The sequence below is a fragment of the Phocoena phocoena genome, chromosome 17 (assembly GCF_963924675.1).
Source record: "Phocoena phocoena chromosome 17, mPhoPho1.1, whole genome shotgun sequence".
Taxonomy (NCBI): domain Eukaryota; kingdom Metazoa; phylum Chordata; class Mammalia; order Artiodactyla; family Phocoenidae; genus Phocoena; species Phocoena phocoena.
In genome coordinates this window covers 4,672,216-4,687,284 of record NC_089235.1, presented here as the reverse complement: position 1 = coordinate 4,687,284, position 15,069 = coordinate 4,672,216, and the positions used below count along the sequence as shown (strand labels likewise).

Sequence of the window (15,069 nt, the reverse complement as noted above, 5' to 3'; positions counted from 1 at the left end):
CTTCTCCCAGCAGGAGCATGAACACCAGGAAGGCTCCAGGACACTCAGGCGGAGAGCCGATGATAATGGGACCCATAGGTGACACTGAAGCTCTTCTAGGTCAGCAATTCTCAAGTGGGATATTGAAAGTCACTTTAATGACCGCTACAACCCCTGATCAGGTGCCTGGAGTTCCTTTCCCTCCCCGCATAGGGGGATCGTTCAAGGGAATCGGTATCAACAGCACAGCTAGCCTCCTGACCGTTTCCCCTTTTCCCTGAAGCCTCCTCCGCCCTTAATAAGGACCCGAATACTCGCCACGTGAGGCTGACCCTACGCGGTCCTTTCTGACCATGGTCCATGGGGGAGGGTGTCACAGAGCGCCCCGTCCCTGCCTCCCAGCCTCCCTATGGTCTGGAGACTCTCCAGTTAGGCTGCTGCAGACACGGGAGCCCCTAGGAGTGATGAGAGTATTGCCAGGCCAGGGAGGCGAAGAGGAGGAGAACTGTGCTTTGTCACCCTTCCGGTTTCCCGGCTCAGGCTTTCGGACCTGGGCAACGAGCGTAAACATATGTGAATCTTTGTTTACTAAGAACCACTATGAACTATTGGCACATTTCCAGCAAAGAACTTAGGGAATACTTCGGTCCATAATGCTTCCCTGTCTTCCTCCCATTCCTTCGATATTTGCTGACTTTCTGAAAGAGTAAAAGGAATTAAATAATCAGTCTCATTCTTTCATTCATTCTCTCATTTATTCCCTCAATAGACACTGAGTGATTCATATGTACCAGATATCACATTAGACGCTATGTTCCCCACTGTACCTTCTCAACAATCTGTAGGTACTATTGTCCCCACTTTATAGCTTGGGCAAATTAGCCTCAGAAGCATTAAATAATTTGCCCCAAATCACAATGCTCATAAAAGATAAGGCTGCAATCAAATGCTTGTTGGCACACATGCTGACAAAAGTTCCTCGGCAGGTGAGACCTTAGTTCAGGGGTCAGACAGACCTGGGTCTTTATGCATATAGAGATCTGGGTCTCTATATTATGTATGTATATATTAAATATATACATATATTTAATATATATGTATATGTAAAAGCTCTATGATCATGGGAAAGGTACTTTTCTGAGGCTCAGTCTCACCTGTGCACTGAGATGGGAACAGCATCTACCTTACCCAGAGAGGTGCTGGGAAGGCTGAACGGTGCCCGTGCACCCTGAGTCCTGTGTCTGTACAGGCGATGCTCATAGGCGACTCTTGTTTTTATCATTATTTCTGATACTAACTCCAGAGGCTGGAAGAAAAGATTCCATCAGAGAAGCACTTGATTGTCTTCATTACAGTACTGGTTACATATATTTTACAAGTCTTATTACTGTCAAGTCACTCTTGTCCAAAGGCCATGTCTCCAACCAGATGTCCTACACCCAGAGGCTGAGGATGAGGACACATCTCATTGCTGAGTCCAAGGTCAACAGATTGACTGCAAATTAGTGAAAACTGTAAAACCCACGTGTGTTTTAAGGGTGGTTCAGCATCGCATGGCCTTGCCATGGGGTCTAGATGCTGCTCCGTCCTTCATACAAACGGAAGGTTTTAGAAAGAAGGACCCCGGCACCGAGTCACGGGGGCCAGTTTCCACTGGGCGTTGTCCCCCTTTAACAGAGGCCCTCAGAACACACGTTGTAAGAGGCAGCAGTGAAATTACGATTATAAAACTACCCCGTTTGGGGTAAGTCTCACCCTTCTTGGACCCAGAGTGTGCTTCTGAATGAACCTCCTTGTCCAAACACCCTGGAGGTGACCATATTCCAAAATTAAAAGATTAGGGGAATTGAAAGGCAGCAGGAGTGTATGTACCATCCTGTGTACGCCTCACTGGCTCATCAGGGCCTCTGGGTCTTTCTCAGAGTCAAGTGCCATTCAGATCCTGAGCTGTAATGTTTCTCTATCTCATCTTGTTGCTTTAGAACCGATAGCATCTTGGAAGCACAGCGGTGATAACATGCTGGCACCTCTCAGCTCTCCTCACCATAAAAAAGGTGATGGGAGTTTTGAAGTTTCACGAAGCAAACAATAAAGCCAGCTAGCTAAGCTTTCCTGATGACAGTTGGCGTCATGACGGTCATTTAAGCTTCTTTTAGGGAGCAACTCCCGAAATGTGGGCAGCGGCTTTACTGTCGGCTGTTATTAGAGTCCCTCGCCCTTCCTCCTGCCCACTCTCCACTTGCCCATCCAGGCTGTCATGCCTAATTCTTGGCTACACATGTCTAATCTGACCATTACAATTCCGATGGCTTGACTTCAAAAGAGGCGAGGTTTTCTCCTCTGGTCCAAAGAGTATTAGGAGAACCAGCCCATCAATGATGTTTCAGGCAAACAGGTCTTCAGGCTCACGAAGCAGAGAAGCACTTTAAAAGAAACGTCTAAATCACCTGGTGCACTAAGGCATCAGATTCTTGCACGAATTGTAACAGACACTTTTTTCGTTGCGGAGAGACAGAGATTTTGCGAAGATGTCAAATCGCATAGAGCCACAGCACAACACAGCTTCAGAGATGTAATCTGCGCTTTTTGTGAGGCAGGAAGGCAAGCAGGCATTAATCCACCCTCGGGAGAAGTGGGTTCAGACAACGTACGCCTCTGCCCTGATGGGCAGGTGAATGTCTCACAAGAGTTACCGTTCTCTCTGCCCCTGGATATCGACTGTCTTCTTCTCGTCTGCAAGGCAGCCAGCAAGAAAGGCAGGAATCAAGAGCTGTATATACTAAGGCTGTGAGACACGGGTGTGCTGGGCAAGGGCCGTGCAGGCTCGTGCAGTGTGGCTCTTGTCATGTATTGATCACAAAAGTTAAAGCAACCACGATAGGACGAGGAAGACAAGCGGACGCGAGGGCAGTTTTGTAGTTAGCACGGAAGTGGCTGTTTACTTGATCTTTCTTCAGACTGGGAGCTCTTGGGAAGTGACTCTACCCCAGCCTCCAAACACACAAGACACAAGACAACAGGTTTGCTGCCCATGTTGGTAGCTAAAGATGACTTCAGGTTACCTTTTCTGGTCCCTAATCATGGAAGGAAGGTATTATAAATACCTATCTATTACCTAGCTATGTCTATTTATGTATCTATCACCTATCTATCTACCTATCACCCATTTCTACACACACGCACACACATTGTTTAGCCTTCCTAATGTTAACAGATACCAATAGAAACAGAGTCAAGATTTTGAAATAATATAAGGATACTGTAAAACAGGTTTTAAGGTAATCAAATACATATGTACATATATAAGCACAGACATATATATCTGTGTTTATATATAGACACACCTTCTCTTCCAGAAACTACTCCTGGGGCTGCTCTCTGCTTTACTCTTTCTCCAAGGCTGTAGCTGGCTGATTGAGGGCATAAATGGGCCCTGGAAGAGTGAGAATAAAGGCTGACTGTTCGTCAAGCTGGAAGCGGGCAGCCGGCTGTGTTTAGGGCATTCTGTGAACTTTCGAGCTGTGATGCTTCTCAGGTCTCAGCAGTGATCACCTTATAGCTCTTCACCGGGGAAAAACCAGAGTTTCTGACTAAATGTGGGTTCTTACTGCATGTTTATTGAATGAAGGCGGGTGAGAGGAAGGGGAAGAAAAAGAGAGAGAAGAAAGTTGGTGGGGAAAGGCTGACAGAGTCTGCTTTGAGCCCTCAGGAGATCGATGATGTTACACTGTCTCGAAAAGCAACTGGCTTCCCGTGGTTTTGCTTATAATGGATGCTCGGTACAGACTTGACTGATTAATACATGGTAATGAGACAAATAGAAATACAACCCTGTAGTTACTTAATTGCTGGCCATGAGGTGACAGCTGACTGCCAAAAGGCTAATGCTTGTCTGTAAGAGGATGAGATTTTTCTAAAGTAAGTCTGTTTATTTGTCCTTCACTGGCACTTCTTCATGGTGTGAATAAGTTACTTCTAATGGACTTATCTTACTTAGATTATCAATTGTTCCCACACAAGTAGCCTAGCTATAAAGTGAGAAAATGTTAAAAAAATTGGGAAAACTATCGAAAAGCCCAGGTAATAGGTAAGAGATCATTTTGGACCCTAAAGGTGAAGTTTGCCAAGTTAATGGAAAATGTAGTTCAAAAAAGATGTCCATAGAAATCTTTAAATGCTCAAAGCTGACATGAAACGTTATTTTAAAAAATCAACAAAGTGTATTTACTGATAAAGTTGAACATAAGTACATAAGATCCTATGATAGAGATGGTGTTAACTATATTCTGTAGATACACCATACGGCATCAGGTGCAGCAACCAGCAAAGCAGAACCTCAACGTCTGAGAAGGCTCTTGCTGCCAACACAGCGTTTAGGATGGGAGCCAAGCCCCGGCCTGCCCTTGCCCTTGCTGGCTCTGGTTTATGAAGCTCCTGACCTTGAGCTGAGCTGGCAAGAACACCTATCTCTTTCTTTATAATAATCACTTCCTGGTCGCCCCTACAGCGTATTGCAAATTTAGAGCACCCTTCTTTCCTACACTTAATTCTGTAAATTTTGTTTACATTCTCCAAAACTCACACCTACTCTCAAAGGAAAAAAATATATACTATTTGTCGTATTAAGGACATTCAAAAGAATGGCCACCAGCCATGATGGCGATTCTCAGAGTAGTCCCTGGTGTATTTCCAGCCATGAGGATAATTCGCTAAGCTTACCCACGGAATCTGTTTAGGAGGTGATAATAATTATTTGAAATTTGTAAGTTGGATATATTTGCTGAAGAATAAGGCTTACTACCTTATAAACACACCTCGTGTGGGCTGAGGGATGCTTTCAGAGGCACCTTGCACTCATTCTCTGCCATTGGCTTCGACTGAGTTTCTTCACAGCCTGTATTTACTGTCATTATGCCTAATTCCCCATTTACTGATTTGTAGGTAAATGTCTCCAAGGTGTTTTGCCACCTCCCTATTTTCAAGGATTCTTCTCCTCCAGTCAGAACAAATTTAACTCCTTTAGTCATTCTGTCCAATGATTTAGTTAAAAACAAAGTAAAAAGCCCAGAGTCCTCACCTGGAATTGCCATTTCTCATCCTATCTTTGGCTATTATTTTCTCCCTTGGTAAAAATATTTCAGTAGCTAAATGGTAAGTTACAAGACTACTATTTCTAGGACTTTTTTGCTCCGACCCTGCAGCCGTTCTCACTCTAACCATGACCTGACAAGTTAAACACAGCCAATGAAGTAATATAAAATAACACACTTGATATCTTACCCAGTTTTCCCAAGGTACACTTCCTTGTCCCCCAGAGAAGTGGAAAAGTATTTTCCCTGAATGGTTTTTCTGCCTGAAGATCTGACTCCAAGCGGCTATTCCAAGCTTAGCCTACAACTCCCCATCAACAACCCCACTGGTCACCTCCAGGCATGGAGAGCAAGTTGCTGTTCCCGAAACACGCCCTCCTGCCCTGTGCTCTGACATATGCCATTTCTCCTCTTGAAAAGTTCTCCCCTGCGACGTTGCACTTTCTGCAGCGTGTCCTCACGTGAGGCGGGAACACCAGTGACGATTCACAAGGGAGACGTGGAATAGGCTCAGGACTCTAATTCGACTCCTCCCTTCATTAAATGTACATTAAAATATAAGACAGAACGGGAGACAATTAATGGTGAATACGGTTTGTAGTCTAGAGGAGTGGGTACGTGTGCTATTTCTGCAGTCAGATTGTCTACATTTGAATAGTGGTTCTGTCCTTTTTTCCTCCCATGACCTTAGACAAGTTATTTTTCTGCATCTCTGTTTCCTTTTAAGTGACAATGGGATAATAAAGTACCTGCCCAATCTTCTCATCACACTTTTTTTTCAACATCTTTATTGGAGAATAATTGCTTTACAATGGTGTGTTAGTTTCTGCTTTATAACAAAGTGAATCAGCTATATGTATACATATATCCTCATATCCCCTCCCACTCTCCCTATCCCACCCCTCTAGGTGGTCACAAAGCACCGAGCTGATCTCCCTGTGCTATGCGGCTGCTTCCCACTAGCTATCTATTTTACATTTGGTAGTGTATGTATGTCCATGCCACTCTCTCACTTCGTCCCAGCTTACCCTTCCCCCTCCCCCTGTCCTCAAGTCCATTCTCTACGTCTGCGTCTTTATTCCTGTCCTGCCCCTAGGTTCTTCAGAAGGGATTGCAGGGTTCATCATAGGGATTGCACTGAATCTGTTGATTGCTTTGGGTAGTATAGTCATTTTCACAATGTTGATTCTTCCAATCCAAGAACATGGTATATCTCTCCATCTGTTTGTGTCATCTTTACTTTCTTTCATCAGTGTCTTATAGTGTTCTGCATGCAGGTCTTTTGTCCCCTTAGGTAGGTTAGTTCCTAGGTATTTTATTCTTTTTGTTGCAATGGTAAATGGAAGTGTTTCCTTAAGTTCTCTTTCAGATTTTTCATCGTTAGTGTATAGGAATGCAAGAGATTTCTGTGCATTAATTTTGTATCTTGCTACTTTACTAAATTCATTGATTAGCTCTAGTAGTTTTCTGGTAGATTCTCTATGTATAGTATCATGGCATCTGCAAACAGTGACAGCTTTACTTCTTTTCCTATTTGAATTCCTTTTATTTCGTTTTCTTCTCTGATTGCTGTGGCTAAAACTTCCAAAACTATGTTGAATAATAGTGGTGAGAAAGGGCAACCTTGTCTTTTCCCTGATCTTAGAGGAAACGGTTTCAGTTTGTCACCAGTGAGAACGATGTTGGCTGTGTGTTTGTCATATATGGCCTTTATTATGTTGATGTAGGTTCCATCTATGCCTACTTTCTGGAGGGTTTTTATCATAAATGGGTGTTGAATTTTGTTGAAAGCTTTTTCTGCATCTATTGAGATGATCATATGGTTTTTCTCCTTCAATTTGTTAATATGGTGTATCACATTGATTGATTTGCGTATATTGAAGAATCCTTGCATTCCTGGAATAAACCCCACTTGATCACGGTGTATGATCCTTTTAATGTGCTGTTGGATTCTGTTTGCTAGTATTTTGTTGAGGATTTTTGCATCTATATTCATTAATGATATTGGACTCTAGTTTTCTTTATTTGTGACAACTTTGGTTGGTATCAGGGTGATGGTGGCCTTGTAGAATGAGTTTGGGAGTGGTCCTCCATGTGCTATATTTTGGAAGAGTTTCAGAAGGATAGGTGTTAGCTCTTCTCTAAATGTTTGATAGAATTTGCCTGTGAAGCCATCCGGTCCTGGGCTTTCGTTTGTTGGAAGATTTTTAATCAGAGTCTCAATTTTGGTGCTTGTGACTAGTCTGTTTATATTTTCTATTTCTTCCTGGTTCAGTCTTGGAATGTTGTACTTTTCTAAGAATTTGTCCATTTCTTCCAGGTTGTCCATTTTATTGGCATATAGTTGCTTGTAGTAATCTTTCATGATCCTTTGTATTTCTGCAGTGTCAGTTGTTACTTCTCCCTTTTCATTTCTAATTCTATTGATTTGAGTCTTCTCCCTTTTTTTCTTGATGAGTCTGGCTAATGGTTTATCAATTTTGTTTATCTTCTCAAAGAACCAGTTTTAAGTTTTATTGATCTTTGCTATTGTTTCCTTCATTTCTTTTTCATTTATTTCTGATCTGATCTTTATGATTTCTTTCCTTCTACTAACTTTGGAGTTTTTTTGTTCTTCTTTCTCTAATTGCTTTAAGTGTAAGGTTAGGTTGTCTATTTGAGATGTTTCTTGTTTCTTAAGGTAGGCTTGTATAGCTATAAACTTGCCTCTTAGAACTGCTTTTGCTGCATCCCATAGGTTTTGGGTCATCGTGTTTTCATTGTCATTTGTTTCTAGGTTGTTTTTGATTTCCTCTTTGATTTCTTCAGTGATCTCTTGGTTATTAAATAGTGTATTGTTTAGCCTCCATGTGTTTGTATTTTTTACAGATTTTTTTCCTGTAATTGATATCTAGTCTCATAGTGTTGTGGTCAGAAAAGATACTTGATACGATTTCAATTTTCTTAAATTTACCAAGGCTTGATTTGTGACCCAAGATATGATCTATCCTGGAGAATGTTCCATGAGCACTTGAGAAGAAAGTGTATTCTGTTGTTTTGGGATGGAATGTCCTATAAATATCAATTAAGTCCATCTTGTTTAATGTATCATTTAAAGCTTGTGTTTTCTTAGTTATTTTCATTTTGGATGTCTGCCCATTGGTGAAAGTGGAGTGTTAAAGCCCCCTACTATTATTGTGTTACTGTCGATTTCCCCTTTTATGGCTGTTAGCATTTGCCTTATGTATTCAGGTGCTCCTATGTTGGGTGCATAAATATTTACAATTGTTATATCTTCTTCTTGGATCGATCCCTTGATCATTATGTAGTGTCCTTCTTTGTCTCTTACAATAGTCTTTATTTTAAAGTCTATTTTGTCTGATATGAGAATTGCTACTCCAGCTTTCTTTTGATTTCCATTTGCATGGAATATCTTTTTCCGTCCCCTCACTTTCAGTCTGTATGTGTCCCTAGGTCTGAAGTGGGTCTCTTGTAGACAGCATATATACGGGTCTTGTTTTTCATTCAGCCAGTGTATGTCTTTTGCTTGGAGTGTTTAATCCATTTACATTTAAGTTAATTATTGATATGTATGTCCCTACTACCATTTTCTTAACTGTTTTGGGTTTGTTATTGTAGGTCTTTTCCTTCTCTTGTGTTTCCTGCCTAGAGAAGTTCCTTTAGCATTTGTTGTAAAGCTGGTTTGGTGGTGCTGAATTCTCTTAGCTTTTGCTTGTCTGTAAAGGTTTTAATTTCTCTGTCGAATCTGAATGAGATTCTTTCTGGGTAGAGGATTCTTGGTTGTAGGTTTTTCCCATTCATCACTTTAAATATGTCCTGCCACTCCTTCCTGGCTTGCAGTTTCTGCTGAAAGATCAGCTGTTAACCTTATGGGGATTCCCTTGTATGTTATTTGTTGTTTTTCACTTGTTGCTTTTAATATTTTTTCTTTGTATTTAATTTTTGATAATTTGATTAATATGTGTCTTGGCATGTTTCTCCTTGGATTTATCCTGTATGGATTCTCTGTGCTTTCTGGACTTGATTGACTATTTCCTTTCCCATATTAGGGAAGTTTTCAACTATAATCTCTTCAAATATTTTCTCAGTCCCTTTTTTTTCTTCTCTTCTTCTTCTGGGACCCCTATAATTCGAATGTTGGTGTATTTAATGTTGTGCCACAGGTCTCTAAGACTGTCCTCAATTCTTTTTTTGTTGTTGTTGCGGTACGCGGGCCTCTCACTGTTGTGGCCTCTCCCGTTGCGGAGCACAGGCTCCGGACGCGCAGGCTCAGCAGCCATGGCTCGTGGGCCCAGCGCTCTGCGGCATGTGGGATCTTCCTGGACCAGGGCACGAACCTGTGTCCCCTGCATTGGCAGGGGGACTCTCAACCACTGCGCCACCAGGGAAGCCCTCCTCATCCTTTGATAATCTAAATTTATAAGAATAATGAGCTCCTTTGGGGGATTCTTTGTTTCTCTGAACTCATTGGACTGTACTCATTTTATTTATTTATTTTTGGCTGTGTTGGGTCTTCGTTTCTGCGTGAGGGCTTTCTCTAGTTGCGGCGAGAGGGGGCCAGTCTTCATTGCAGTGCATGGGCCTCTCACTATCGTGGCCTCTCTTGTTGCAGAGCACAAGCTCCAGACGTGCAGGCTCAGTAGTTGTGGCTGATGGGCCCAGTTGCTCAGCGGCATGTGGTATCCTACCAGACCAGGGCTCGAACCCATGTCCCCTGCATTAGCAGGCAGACTCTCAACTGCTGTGCTACCAGGGAAGCCCCTGTACTCATTTTAATGTAGTATTGTTTTGAAACCAGAAAACAGCAACAAAACTAGACCTCCTCCCTTTTCAAGCCCTCACACTGCTTACGGGGACCAACAAAAACAGTTGCATTCGAACATTGTCAGTTTCAATTTCTATTCCCCGATGAAGATGAAATCTGATCGGTACCATGGCAACACGTTGCCTGGAGCATCCAATAGGTATTACTTGTGCACAATCTTGCTCACAAATTCTCTTTATAAGTGTTAGGAGAGGTGTGATCTTCTCCTAGAATGCACTAAATGAAAAAAGGCTGAAGAAAATCCAATTAGTATTTCCAGAAGTACCTTTCTGGGGTCTGACAATATCAGATTATTGTTTCAGATTTCCCCCCCCCCTGTATTCACTAGATGCAGGCAAAGCATTAGACATCCTGACAAGCATCAAGTAAGTGGAGAATTGAGGCACCACTGGGGCATGGAGGCGCAATGAACTTATGGAGTTCTGGTGTTTTTCTTTGACTTTTGATATTTCAGTTTGTTGACTTTTTCTACCTTCCTTCCTTCCTTCTTTCCTTCCTTCCTTCCAGGAAGAAGCAGTGATGTAGTATTCCTGATTCCCTGAATTGGTAGTACAGTCTTGGTGGTAAGGTTGATATCTTAGTTATAAATGATCTGTTTTCTCATTGTTTGTACCAAGACATCAGAATTAACTATTTCCCATGTGATGTAAGAGGATGCTTCTTGAGTACCTGCCATATACTGGGTCTGATTCAGGGCATTTGTCCTTCACAATGTCTCAGCAAATTCTTCCAGGTGCCTTTCTTACGAGGTAGGGACTGCTTTCCCCACTCCTCTGATGAAGAAATAGATGCAGACAAATAGCGAAATTGGAGCCGCAGCTCCAAGTTATTAGGTGGTGGAGCCAAGATCACAACACAGTCTGTTGAATCTGAACTCTCTCTCCATTCTGTTCCTTGAGGAGGCAGCCTGCATCTCTCTCTCATCCTCTGGGTGGTGGTGGAGGTTGGGGACAAGTGTCATTGTCATTAGGCATTATGACTTTCAAATATTGTGTTATAGCTTGAGAAGCAGTCTATCATGCCCTTTACCTTAATACCATTTGCCTTAGCACCCCCCAAAATGAAATAGTAAGGTATACATCTAACAAAATATGTACAATATCTATATGAAGAAAGCTATAAAACTCTAATGAAAGAAATCAAAGAACTAAAAAAATGGAAAGGTATGCCATGTTCATGGAAGAAAAAAAAGAAGACCCAATATTGGCAAGATGTCAGTTCTTCCCCACTTGATCTATAGATTCAACTCAATCCCAATCAAAATCCCAGCAAGTAATTTTGTGGATATTGATAAACTAATTCTAAAGTTCATGTGGAGATGCAAAAGACCCAGTACAACCAATGTAATACTGAAGGAGAAGAACAAAGTTGGAGGACTGACCCTACCCAACTTGAAGATTTTCTATAAAGCTCCAGTAATCAAGAAGTGTGATACTGGTGAAAAATTGACAAACAGATCAATAGAACAAAATGGAGGGTCTAGTATAGGCCCACATAAATGTAGTCAATTGATGTTTGACAAAGGAGCAAAGCCAACAGAGAAAAGATAGTCTTTCCAACAAGTAGTCCTGGAACAACTAGACATCCACGTGCAACAAAAATGGAATCTAGACACAAACCGTATAAACTTCATAAAACTTAACTTAAAATGGATCACACTAAATGCAAAATGCAACACTATAAAACCCTTAGCAGATAACATAGGAGAGAATTTAGATGACCTTGAGTATAGTGATGACTTTTCAGAAGCAACACCAAAGGCATGATCCATAGAATAAATAATGGATAAGCTGAATTTCATTAAAATGAAAAGCTCCTGCTATGTAAAAAGCACCATCAAGAAAACAAAACGAGGGCTTCCCTGGTGGCGCAGTGGTTGAGAGTCCGCCTGATGATGCAGGGGACACGAGTTCGTGCCCCGGTCCAGGAAGATCCCAAATGCCGTGGAGCGGCTGGGCCCGTGAGCCATGGCCGCTGAGCCTGTGCGTCCGGAGCAACGGAAGAGGCCACAACAGTGAGAGGCCCGCGTACCGCAAAAAGAAAAAAAAAATAAGAAAAGAAAATGACAAGCCACAGACTGAGAGAAAGTATTTGCAAAAGACAACTGATAAAGGATTATTATTCAAAATACACAAAGAACCCTTAAAACTCAACAATAAAAAAAATACAACAACCCAACTCAAAAAATGGGTGGAAGACCTTAACAGACACCTCACCAAAGAAGAAATACAGATGGCAAAAAAGCATATAAAAAGATGCTCCAGATCATATGTCATCAAGAAAATGCACACTAAAACAGCAGTGAGATACCACTATACACCTACTAAAATGGCCAAAATCCAAAACACTGATAACATCAAATGCTGGTGAGGAATTGTCATTCATTGCTGGTGGGAATGCGAGATGGTACAGCCACCCTGGAAGACAGTTCGGTGGTTTCTTACAAAACTAAACATACTTTTATCATATAATCCTTGATATTTTCCTAAAGGAATTGAAAGACTTATGTCCACACAAAAACCTGCACACAAATGTTTACAGCAGCTTTATGCGTAATTGCCAAAACTTGGAAGCAACCAAGATGTCCTTCATTAGGTGAATGGATAAATAAACTGTGGTCCATCCAGACAGTGGAATATTATTCAGCGCAAAAAGAGATGAGCTCACAAGCCATGAAGAGACATGGAGGGACCTTAAATGCATATGACTTATTTTCCTGTGGGAGCCGCCAGGTTGAGAGGAGCATGGCCTTCTCCTCTCCCCGCCCTGGCATGTGCTCGTCCACTGATATCAGTGTACTCCGAAAAGGGGGAGTCATCTGGCAAAAATGTCACTTTGCCTGCTGTGTTCAAGGCTCCCATTCGCCCAGATATTCTGAACTTTGTTCACACCAACTTGTGCAAAAACAACAGACAGCCCTGTGCTGTCAGTGAATTAGCAGGTCATCAAACCAGTGCTGAGTCTTGGGTACTGGCAGAGCTGTGGCTCGAATTCCCAGGGTTCAAGGTGGCAGGACTCACCACTCTGGCCAGGATGCTCTTGGAAATATGTGTCGTGGGGGCCACATGTTTGCGCCAACCAAGACCTGGCGACGTTAGCACCGCAGAGTGAATACAACACCGAAGGGATATGCCATCTGCTCTGCACTGGCTGCCTCGGCGTTACCAGCGCTGGTCGTGTCTAAAGGTCATCGTATAGAGGAAGTTCCTGAACTTCCTCTGGTGGTTGAAGATAAAGATGAAGGCTACAAGAAGACCAAGGAGGTTGTTTTGCTTCTGAAGAAACTTAAAGCCTGGAATGATACCCAAAAGGTCTACGCCTCTCAGCAAATGAGACCTGGCAAAGGCAAAATGAGAAACCGTCGTCGTATCCAGCGCAGGGGACCCTGCGTCATCTGTAATCGGCGCATCATCGAGGCCTTCAGAAACATCCCTGGAATTACTCTGCCTAATGTGAGCAAACCGAACCTTTTGAAACTTGCTCCGGTGGGCATGTGCTACGTTCCTGCATTTGGACTGAAAGTGCTTTCCGCAAGTTAGATGAGCTGTATGGCATTGGGCGTAAAGCTGCTCCCCTCAAGAGTAACTACAACCTCCCCATGCACAGGGCTCAGTACAGACCTTAGCAGCATCTTGAAAAGCCCAGAGATCCAAAGAGCTCTCCGGGCAGCACGCGAGAGGTTTCATCAGAGTCCCGCAGAGGAGTCCACCGAAAAGCCTGAGAATCACGCTGAAGCTAAACCCACATGCAAAGACCACGCGCCGGAACACCATTCTTCGCCAGGCCAAGAACCACAAAATCCGGATGGATAGGGCAGCAGCAGCACTAGAAGCCAGATCAGATGAGAAGGGGCTTCCAGGCAAGAGCCTGTGGCGGGAAGAAAGGAAAGGAGGCTGTTGGCGTTAAGAAGCAGAAGAAGCCTTTGGTGGGAAAAAAGGCTGCAGTGACCAAGAAACCGGCAGCTGAAAAGAAGCCCACAGGAAAGAAACCCACCTCAGAGCAAAAGAAGGCTGCTGCATAAACTTAAATTTGCTTATTACGTAGAGGTGAAATCATTTGGGACAGCTGATTTTGAATAAAGACCTGATTTTAAAAATTGCATATGACTTAAGTGAAAGAAGCCTATCTGAAAAGCCTACAGACTGTATGATTCCTGCAAAGGGAAAAGCTATGGAGACAGTAAAAAGATCAGTGGCTGCCAGGGATTGGGGGAGGGAGGGATGAACAAGAGGAGAACGTAGGATTTTTAGGGCAGTGAAAATACTCTGTATGATATTATAATGATGGATATATGTCATTATACATTTGTCCAAACCCACAGAGTGTACAACACCAAGAGCGAACCCCACGTAAACTAAATGATGTGTCGATATAGGTTCATCCCTGGTAACAAACATACCATCTGGCGAAGATGCTGATACTGGGGAAAGCCATGCCTCTGTGGAGGCAGGGACTATATGGGAAACCTCTGTGCCCTCCCCTCAATTTCGCTGTGAACCTAAAACTGCTTTAAAAAATAAAGTCTATTAAAAAATGAAGAAAATACGACCACCAATTATAGGAATCTCATACTTTCTTAGACTGTAGAAAATATCTCAAAACTTAAAATATGAATGCTGATAAGCTTGTGGAAAAAAGATTAGTTTCCATGTCTAATGGCGTGGAGACGATGTGCTTGGAAAATGTAAAGAAAATGCACATTTGTTTTCCTCATAAATGTATATTCTTTCAAAACACGTCAAGGCTGAAAGTACTTCACGCTAAAAATATAGGTCAGTGGACAGATCAAAGTCTAAGTGGCATTTGCTGGAAGATCCCTGAGGTTTCAAAACCCTACTGGGACACCTCTGAGGTTAAGAGTCAAGATCACAACATGGGCAGTGGGCACTGGCCGTGCAGGGCAGAAGGGACCGAGGTCACAGAGAGCGCTCAGGGGGAGAGCAGGCTCGGATTTAATTCCAAGGTTAGGGGAAATGAATTTAAATGGGTTTACATCCATTTAAAAAAGAAAGAAAATGTGAATTTAGAAACACACTACGGGTGCCCTTCCCCTTCTCCATGTGAGACAGGAAGGAAGGATGGGAGAAGATGGCCCACGTGGACCACTTGACACCCCCAAGTGCCAGACAGGAGGTTAGGGTCCTTTTCATTGTTTATGTGATTCTAACACAACGT

General features: G+C 42.6%; 1 protein-coding gene and 1 pseudogene across 1 annotated transcript in view; one reads left to right on the top strand and one right to left on the bottom strand.

The window, feature by feature from the left end:
* XKR4 (XK related 4) overlaps positions 1-15,069 on the bottom strand; it is a 312,511-nt gene that overhangs the window by 76,925 nt on the left and 220,517 nt on the right. The window lies entirely within an intron of this gene.
* LOC136137002 (large ribosomal subunit protein uL4 pseudogene) lies at positions 12,598-13,915 on the top strand (annotated as a pseudogene).